The sequence below is a fragment of the Petaurus breviceps genome, unplaced genomic scaffold, assembly GCF_028583685.1.
Source record: "Petaurus breviceps papuanus isolate PSGF00001 unplaced genomic scaffold, PetGlider_PUasm1.0 90775, whole genome shotgun sequence".
NCBI lineage: Eukaryota > Metazoa > Chordata > Mammalia > Diprotodontia > Petauridae > Petaurus > Petaurus breviceps.
In genome coordinates this window covers 378,024-388,262 of record NW_027187342.1, presented here as the reverse complement: position 1 = coordinate 388,262, position 10,239 = coordinate 378,024, and the positions used below count along the sequence as shown (strand labels likewise).

The 10,239-nt window shown below is 40.5% G+C and overlaps 1 long non-coding RNA gene across 1 annotated transcript; it reads right to left on the bottom strand.

Annotated features, from left to right (window-relative positions):
• Positions 1-1,671: 1,671 nt before the first annotated feature.
• On the bottom strand, positions 1,672-5,383 carry LOC138146918 (uncharacterized). Its single transcript, XR_011164642.1, has 3 exons — positions 4,922-5,383; positions 4,499-4,616; positions 1,672-1,769 (listed from the first exon to the last, which is right to left on the bottom strand). It is a non-coding gene; the product is annotated as an uncharacterized lncRNA (long non-coding RNA).
• Positions 5,384-10,239: the final 4,856 nt, after the last annotated feature.

The window sequence follows — 10,239 nt, the reverse complement described above, 5'->3', positions numbered from 1 at the left end:
CTTCTCCCAGCTGCCTTGGAGACTGGGCTGCTCTAGCCCGACAGCTTACAATGGGAGCAGAGCTGCCTAGGGCAGAGAAGACATAGCAATGTGGAGAGTTGAGACTCCACTTAGTAAGAGGTCTGACTTCAAAGGGGAGGGGAAAGGGGGCTGGGGTATGTTGTGTTTTCTGTGCTGGAGCCATTCACCGAGCAGAGAAGCAAGTCTCCTTTCCAGCCTCCTCCACATTCCAGACACTATCCTTCAGGCCCATTGGAAGAATGAGGTCTGGGGCAACATGCCCATTTACACAGAGCTGATCCCATTTATCCCCAGAACCAAGCAGAGTACCTGGCAAACAATAGGTGCTTAATAAATGCTTGTTGATTGATTCATTGAGTGATAAGTCATATTTTATGGTCTTTTAAGATCGTTGGACCATAAGATAGTAGATTAAGAGCTGAAAGGGCTCTTAGATGTTGTCTAGCTCAATTTCAAAATCATTTTACAAATGAGGAAATTGACACCCAGAGAGGGAAAGGGTAGGAGACAGAGCCAAGATTGGAATAGGGGTCCTTGGATTGCAAATCTGGTTTTTCTACATAGGAGCCCTGGGAGGTAGGTAGTAGGAATATCATATCCTCATTTTTTTTTCATTTTTCAAATGCTTTATTAACTTCTGATTTACATCATTCATTTCCGCCAGATTTTGAGTTACAGATTTTCTTCCTGTTTTTCCCTTACCCACCACCCCAAAATAGTGATCCCACAGGATATCCCCTCCTCCAATCTGCTGTCTCCCATATCTTCTCCCATACCCCTTTCTACTTTTCCAGTAGGGCATGGTGGATCTCTATGCCCCAGTGCCTGTATATCTTATTTCCCAATTACATGTAAAATAGTATTAATAATAGTGTGTGTGTGTGTGTGTGTGTATATATATATATGTATATATTTAAACACTTGATTTTAAAACTTTGAATTCCAGATTCATTCCCTTCCTCCCTTGTCACCCTCCCTTACTGGGAAGACAAGCAGTTCAGTATAGGTTGTACATGTATGGCTAATGCAAAACAATAACATAGTGGATATATTGTAAAAGATTGGCTATATTTCCCTTCCTCCTATTCCACCTCCCACTTGTTCTATTCTCTACTTTGATCCCATCCCTTTTCAAAAGTGGGTGCTTCCAACTTCCCTCCCCGCCAGCCTGCCCTCCCTTCCATCATCTCCCTTCTCATCCCCTTTCCCCCCTACTCTCCTGGAGAGTGAGATACCCTATTTAGTGTGTATGTCATTCCCTCCCCGAGCCAGATTCAATGAGAATAAGGCTGATCCATTCCCTTTTGCCTTCCTATTCTTCCCCTCCATTGTAACCATTTTCCCTTGCCTCTTCTTTATGAGATAGTTTACCCCATTCTGTCTCTCCCCATCATTATCCTCATTTTATAGAAGAGAAAAAAGATGTGGAGAAATAAAGGGACTTGTCCATTGTCCACAGTCGCAAAAGTAATACACATTAGAATCGTGATCCCAAACATGGTCTCCTGAGAGTCTAAGTGATCTGGACCACACTGGCCTCTTTTTTTTTTTTTTGCTTTTTGGAGGAGGGAGGGTGGGGCAGTTGGGGTTAAGTGACTTGCCCAAGGTCACACGGCTAGTTTTGTGTTAAATGTCTGAGGCCGGATTTGAACTCAGGTCCTCCTGGCTCCAGCACTGGTGCTCTATTCACTGCACCACCTAGCTGCCCCCACACTGGCCTTTTTTTCAGAACAGAAGTAGGCTGCTCCCTGTGGAGAGAAGAAAACATGTATTTGTTAAGTACCTATTCTGTTAAAGGTACTATACTAAGCATTTTACACCTATCATCTAATCAACTCTGGGAAATGGATGCTTTTATTATTCCCATTTTTCAACTGAGGAAACCAAGGCATACAGATTAAATGTCTCTCCAAGGTGTCACATAGCTAAATAAGTTTCTGAGGCTGGATTTAAACTCATGTCTTCCTGAGTTAAGGTTCAGTGTTCCATTCAACTATATCACCTAGCTGCCTCTCAGGGATATGGTTTCGGTTTCAGGAACTTTGAAGACCCTCAGTTTCCTCATCTATAAAATGGGAATAATAAACTAGCAACCTTACAGGAATGCTGTGGGGAAAGCATTTTTTCAAATGTTAAGGTACCACAGGAAAGGGTATTTTCTTCCACTTTCCTCCTTAATCTGTCCCCAATATTTTCCACTGTGGTGGACTTGAAGTTCCTTTAATAGGGACAAAACCTTTGATCTACACAAAGAGGGACTGTTTAGAGTACAAATGCCCAGGGGAAGGGAGGCAAAACCCTGGGAGGTATTTCATTCACCCAATGTGTGAATGTCTAATTTCAAATCACAGTATCTCAGTATCTTGGGTTCTCAGGGTTGAGACTAGGAAAGGTCCTTAGAGGAAATCTAATTTGAGCACAAATACCACCTCTTAAATGGGACTTTTCTTGATCTCCTAGTTATTTGCATCTTCTTTGGAAATTTCATTTTTTGTTTGTTTGTTTATTTGTTTTTTTAGAGGGCAATTGGGGTTAAGTAACTTGCCCAAGGTTACACGTATTTTTGTGTGGGTGTTAAGTGTCTGAGGCCTGAACCGAACTTGGGTCCTCCTGACTCTGGGGCCGACGCTCTACTTACTCACTGCGCCACCTAGCCGCCCCTGGAAATTTCTTTATATCTATTTTGTACTTTGTAAATTACTTTGTATTTATTTACTTATATGCATGTAACAGTCACTTGGCACAATGTAATCTCTGTGAGGGCATAACATCATCTCTCATCTCTTATTTCCCCTCTTTTTATGAGCTCATTCTCTATGGATCTATGCCCATTTTCAGGTCTTTCCTATCCTAAAAATAGCAAACGTTCAGCAAGACTATTTCTTGGAGCTACCATCCTATTTATGAAGGTCTCAAAGAATGTTCTACATTTGCCTTCTCCATTTTCTCACCAGCTGTTCACTCTACAACTCCTTGCACTTTTGTTCCCACACCTTTTTTAACCCTTCTCCCAAAGGTCTCTAATGATACCTAGATCCAATGACATTTTTTTTTTTTAAGCAATCGGGGTTAAGTAACTTGCTCAAGGTTACACGGCCAGTTATTTCTGGGTGTGGTGCTGAGTGTCTGAGCCCGGGATTCGATCTCCAGGTCGTCCCAACACTGGAGCTGGTACTCTTACTCGCTGAGCCACCTGGCCGCCCCTAAGTAATTGGGGTTAAGTAACTTGCTCAAGGTTACACGGCCAGGTGTTTCTGGGTGGGTGCTAAGTGTCTGAGCCCGGGATTCGATCTCCAGGTCTTCTCAACACTGGAGCCGGTGCTCTTACTTGCTGTGCTACCTGGCCTCCCCAATGACATTTTCTTAACACTCATCTTTGTTGACCCCTCTACTACACTGAGTCTATTGACTTCCTCCTTCTTGTGGAAACCCAATCCAATGTAATAGAAAAAAAATTAGATTTGAAGGTAGAAGATCTAGATTTAATTCCTAGTTCTGATGTTTATGACTTCTGTTCTTTGGGCAAGTTACTTAGCCTCTACAAACCTCAGTTTACACATTTCTAAAATTAGGGCATTGGACTAGATGACCTTCAAGATGCTTTCCAGTTTCAAATCATATCAATTTTTATATTTTTGCTATAAATGAAACTAGAATACAAGAAGTTGGTTGATCGGTTGTTGTTCTTTGTTCTTGAAGAGGACCGAAATGACCTCTCTAAGTTGGGGTCAATGTACAGTGTGTCTGACTGTGGATGATCAGACCAATATGAGCTTGGAAGGCTCTACCATAGGTCGAGCACAAATAGTCTGTAGGAACATTTGGAGTGGAGATGGATCTAAATCTGCACAAAAGAAGTTACAGCTAAATGGAGGGATGACTTGAAGGATTTCTTGGGAGAAGCAAGAGTTGGCAGAGTTGGTTTTTATTGTTTGTCCAAAGGCGATAAGAAACATCATTTCATGGGATACTTGGTTGTTTGTGTTCCAGTGTTCATGATAAACATAATCAAAAGATCGTTATGAAGATAATTGAAGTGTGCTAACACATCTTATAAAGGATTTGAAGGGAGAAAAATTCCCCCCCCAAATGCCTTGGTAAGGCCTTCCAAAGTAAATCAACATATACTCTGATACTTTCAATGCTAAGGTGGGCATGGGGAGGATGCAAAAAACATGTTGGAAAATATGGTTCACAATCAAGAAATAAAAGCAGCCAAAAGACTTGTAGACTACCAGACGCTTCATGCCTATAAATCACGAATATGCTATTAAAAAAGAAAGGTGGGAGGCAGTGAGTACAGTGAACATTGAATAACATCACAAAAATGGATTTGACTTAATCTTTAACATACAGGAAATGCCAGTTACTGGTATGGAAGTCACTTTCAAATCAATTGTCTACATATAGTAAGGGCTTCAGGGCAGCTAGGTGGCACAATGGATAGAGTGGCTGTCTTGAAGTTAGGAAGACTCACCTTCCTGGGTTCAAATTCAGTTTCAGACACTGACTAGCTGTGTGACCCTGGGAACAGTTGTGTGCCTCAGTTTCCTTATCTGTAAAATCAGCTGGAGAAGGAAATGGCAATCCAGTATCTGTGCCAAGAAAACCCCAAATGGGGTCACAAAGAGTCAGACATGAATGAAATGATTGAACAGCAACAGTAAAAACATCAACTTGTTAGAATGAAGATTAAGATTCACACCAAATTTTAAAAAGAGCAAAAATGAGACAATATGGCATATAATCCAAATAGCTCCAAGCCAACCTGTCTAAATTAGGCGTCGCCAATGCTAGTGGCCACAAGCTTGGTCTAGGACTGGAATTTCAAGGATAAAAAATAGTACAATCATTTAATTTTAAACTTTTGCAGGATAGCTACATTCAGAAATTAGTGTACCTTTCCATGTTTCATGGCTGGGATACAAGTATTGCAGTGTATTAATCATGTTAGAGCTCTGAGTTAAAGATGTTACATCTTTGCCGTGTTATCTTTTCAGAGTTAAAGGAAAAATCCAACTCAGTAAAAAGGTTCTTTCAGCTCCAGGGCTTTGGGATATGTGGTGATTCCCACAATAGCCTTCAGAATTCTCTGAGACATTAGCTACGCTTAATATCTAGAGATAGTTGCTAGTGGAGGATAATGACATATAGGTATTTTGTTAATATGTAGTGAGTAAATGAATCAAATTTTCACTTCTTCATTGTAATCAGTTTGGTTCCATGTCTATCCTAAGTGGTAGAAAGAGACTCCTTCCTTGATAGAATAAAAACTTGTCTGAAAATAGAATCTAAAAAGAAAAAAAGAAAAGAAATTCTCATGAATTGTTCCAGTCTTGATTAGATGCCTCTTCTGCCAAAAGTAGTCTGCAAAATCCTTTAGGTGTTGACTTTATACTACTTTGTTGTGGAACCAGTTTGATGTGATTAATAAGTCAATCATGCAGCACTTACTTCCTAGTTCTTATTGTGATTCCACTCTCTTTGATTGAGTTATGAACAAAAAGGCTTATAGGACACAGAATTACAAGCAAGGAAAGAGGGTGTTTGTATAGTGACATCACTTGGAATCGAAATTGAAGTTATGTTGGTATTCTCACATTAATTTTTTTTTAGCAAACAAACAGATACATTTTAGCCTTCCTTTTGTGTAGTATGAAATACCCTCTTCTTCAAGTGCTGAATTTACCACCACTTAAGAATACGACTTGAATAAAATGTTGAGACCTCAAAAAACAAGTATGTCATCAATGATGAAAAATTAGAAACGGATAAAGGAACAGACTTCAACGTGAATTATTACCATTTCCTTCAGATGTTTAGCCTCTATAAATCAATTGTTAAATGTCATCTTTGACACTCTGATGAGTGTGACATGGAATTGCTTTAATTTGCATTTCCCTAATTAGTATTTACATTACCCTATTTAGAGCATTTAAAAATATGGTTATAGATAACCTGAGTTTCTCCCCTTAAGAATTATCTATTCATATCCTCAGACCATTTATCAACTGAAGAATGGCTCTTTTTTCTTTAAAATTTGAATTAATTCCTTACATACTTAATAGAATTTATACAATTAGGAAAAATAGTAAAATTCACAAAGAGGGAAAAAAGTTAAAGAATCCCAAGAGAAATAATAAAAAATGGGAACAAAGGAGGCCTAGTAGTGCCAAACTATTCTACAATCTCAAAAACACAAAGTGGTAATGAGAACAATTTTGTATTGGTTATTAAGATTAAAAGGGAAACAATTAATTAGGAAAAATAATGGCTAGCATTTATAGAAACATTTTAAGGTTTGCTAACCACTTTACAAATATCATCTCACTTGATCCTCACAATAACCCTGGGAGGTAGGTACTATTATTGTTCCTATTTTACAGATAAGAAAGCTGACGCAAATAGATTAAGTGATTTATCCAGGGTCACGCAGCTCAGTTGGTTGGTTGGTTGTTGCTGTCCTTTGTTCTCAAAGAGGACCAAAATGGCATCATTATGCTGGAGTCAAGTCACAGTGTGTCCAACTATGGTTGATAAGACTGATGTGAGCTCAGAATGCTCTACCATAGGTAGGGCACAAATAGTCCATGTGAACATTTGGGGTGGATACCCTAAATTTTCACATCTCACATTTCTTTGGAGTTACTTCAATCCTGCTTTGCTCATAGAGCACAGCACCTTCTTTGATGAGGGCACACCAAGCTGAGTGGTGCTGTGCCAGTGTCTCCCATGTCACACAATCAATTTCCAAATTCTCAAGAGAGACCTTGAAAGTGTCCTTGTATCTCTTCTTCTGATCATTACATTAGTACTAAGTGGTTTTGGCAGTTTCAAATGCAGGTCTTCCTGACTCAAGTCCAGAGCTCCCTCCAAATGACCACCTACCTGTCTAATTTTTGCAGCAATCTTTTCTGATAAAGGTCTCATTGACCGCCATAAGTAGGTGACCAAATAATTCAGAAACTACACTAGCCAGCAAACTCTTGTTCTCCTTGCCTGTTAGAGAGATATGATAGCTAAGAGCAACACTGATTTGTAGGATCTTGCAGGGGAGACTTTTGGTAAATGATGACATCGATTGTCTCATAAAACAGAAAAAGTGGTTTAGAGAAAAGGAGGTCATGTGACAGGTACATTGTGAAAAAAGAGGGATAACAGATAGACAATTTGAATTTTGCATTGGTATTCCTGTAAAGTTAAGAGATTTAGAGGAAAATACATAAAATGTTGGTGGATTCTCCTTTGATGACCTTTAGTCAATAAACATTTATTAACCATATGCTACATGCCAGCCACTGTGCTAAGCATTGGATATGTAACATGGACCAAAATTGCATAGGATGAGAATACTTAGATGGGTTGGGATTTGCACCATTAGAGGGAGTACCAACATCAATGAGGCCATGAATTCATTGGAGTATTCAAGAACTATTACTCACACTACTTACCCTGACCTGGAATGCCCTCCCCACTCCTAACCAATTAAATCCTGCCCTTCCTTCAAGCTGCTCAAGTCCTACCTCCTCCTGGGGTTTTCTGGAATGCTTTAGCCCTTGTGGCAGCACCCTCCCCCCCTTCTCTTGGGCTGCTGTTCTACTAATCTCTGTTCCACTCACTGGACACTTAACATAGCTGACCTTCAATTGTCATGAATATTTTGAATGTATCATAATGATATCTGACATTTATATAATGCTCTAAGCTTTTGCAAAATGTTTTCAGATAATTTCATATAAATGCCACACAATGAGCCTGTGATCTGTAGGCATTATTATCCCAATTTTAGGATTGTTGATTTATAGGAGGAAACTTTGGGGACCATCTATTCCAATCCTTCTCATTTTTACATGTGAAGAAATTGAAGCTCACTCAGAAACTGAAGTGATTTGCTCATGGTCACATACACAGTAAATGTCAGAGATGGGATTTGTACCCTGGTCTTTCAGAATCCAAATCCCACACTATACCTACTGATCTCTATCACTCTAAGACTGCCAGGTCCTACTTCTCCAATTAGACTATTCTTCTTGAAACCAGGAACCCTTAAACTTCTTTGTTTTCAACTTATCCTGCATGTAGTAATGATTCATATTTCCCACAGCATGTTAGTCTTTATAAAGCCTTTCCAAATAACATACTGTGAGGAAGGGAGTGAGAGAACCATTATCCCCATTTGAGGAGCCCCATTATCCTTGGATAAAGAGATTGAGGTCCAGTGAGATGGGCCAACTTGTCCAGGGACACAGTTACTAAGTATGAAAGCTGGAACTCACTCAGCTTATAGGACCATAGAATTCAGAGCCAGAAGAGAACCCAGGTACCATCTAACCCCGGGGTTCTTAACCTTTTTTGGTGTCAGCATTTCCCAGTCTTTCTTAATTCTAACGCCTTCCCTCTCTGAATAACTTCCTGTTTATCCTGCATAGAACTTGTTTGTACATATTAGTTTGCTGTGGTCTCTCTCCCCAAAATGTGAGCTCCTTGAGGGCAGAGAATGCTTGCCTCCTTTTGTATTCCTTAGCACTTAGCATAGTTCCTGGAAATGTAGTAGGTGCTTAATATTGACAGACTGGGTGAACTCCTTTGGCAATCTGGGGAAGCTTATTCTCAGAATAATACTTTTAAATAATGGAAAGAAATCGTAAATTTTAGTTAGAGATTACTGAAAATAAAGGGGCATTTTCTTCCCTAAATGCACAGATTTCTTGACATTTTTGCCCACTCACCTGAGAGTTAACCCCTAGGTTAAGAGCCCCTGATTTCATCTGAGCTTCTAATAACAGCACCTACTTCCCAGAGTTGTGAGAATCAAATGAGATAATATTTGTAAAGTGCTTGGCACAGTGTCTGGTGCATAGTAGGTCTTATATAAATGTTTATTTCCTCCTTCCCTCCGTCTCTCATTTTATTTTATTTTATTTTATTTTTAAAAGCAATCGGGGTTAGATAACTTGCTCAAGGTTACCCGGCCAGTTATTTCTGGATGTGGTGCTGAGTATCTGAGCCCGGATTTGATCCAGGTCATCCCGACACTGGAGCCGGTGCTCTTACTCGCTGAGCCACCTGGCCACCCCTAAACAATTGGGGTTAAGTAACTTGCTCAAGGTTACACGGCCAGGTGTTTCTGGGTGGGTTCTAAGTGTCTGAGCCCGGGATTCGATCTCCAGGTCTTCTCGACACTGGAGCCGGTGCTCTTACTTGCTGTGCTACCTGGCCGCCCCTCCGTCTTTCATTTTAAAGGTGGAGAAACAGAGTCTGAGAGTTAGTGACTTGCATGAGATAGTTAGTATAGGTACCGGTATTAAGGAACAGAAGTATAATTTGAACTCGGCTCCTCTGACTCTTGACCACCGAGTTCTTTTGCCTCTGAGACCCCTCCCTACCCTTTTAACTGTACCAGGCTACCTCAGCAGGTGTTCAGTGAACGTTTGTTTGTAATAAGAAGGATGATGAAACCACATCCCACACTCAGCCCTCCCTTAGGCAGCCAGACACTTCTTGTATTGTTAGTGAATTTTTATGTGTTATCTCCTGAGTGAGGCTTTAATCTCGAGGGCAGGAGCTCCTTATTCTCTACTGCTCCTCAGAGCACCTAGCACAGTGCTGAGTTCCTAGTAGGAAGTCTGGTACGGTGGAAAGAACTCTGAATCTGTAATCAGAGGACCTGGGTTTGAATCCAAGTTCTGCTTCTAAGACTCAGTTTCCTCTATAAATGACTTTCTTCTCTTTCAATTTAAAAATCGCATGGTCTTGTGATTTACTGGAGCAGTGTCAGGGTGCTGGGCTCTTTTAGACGTGCTGGGCTGGGGAGCCATAAAGCCAGGCTTTCTCCCTGAAATTCTAGGTAGGAGGTGGTTCATTTGCCTTGTTGCCCCCAAATACTTCCTTCTTGGCCAACCAATTGTTCTTAACGCTGTCCACAGCTGGGGCATTTAGAAGACCTCTTTGTTTCTGGATAAGCCACTTGGTTGTTGTAATAACAGCCTTTGTTGACAGATGTGTGTGTGTATCACAGGCCACCCTGAGTTCTGTGTATTCTCCCACTGACCACAGCATCTCTGTACAAACAAGGCCTTCCCTCCACAGCCCTGTTCCTACAGCTGCCTGTCTTTCCCCCCTTCATTCCCTCAACCACAAATTCAGCACTTAGTAAACTTAACAGACACACAGGCTGTTAGAACTAGAAAGGTTTCTTGGAAATCCTCTAAGGTCCCT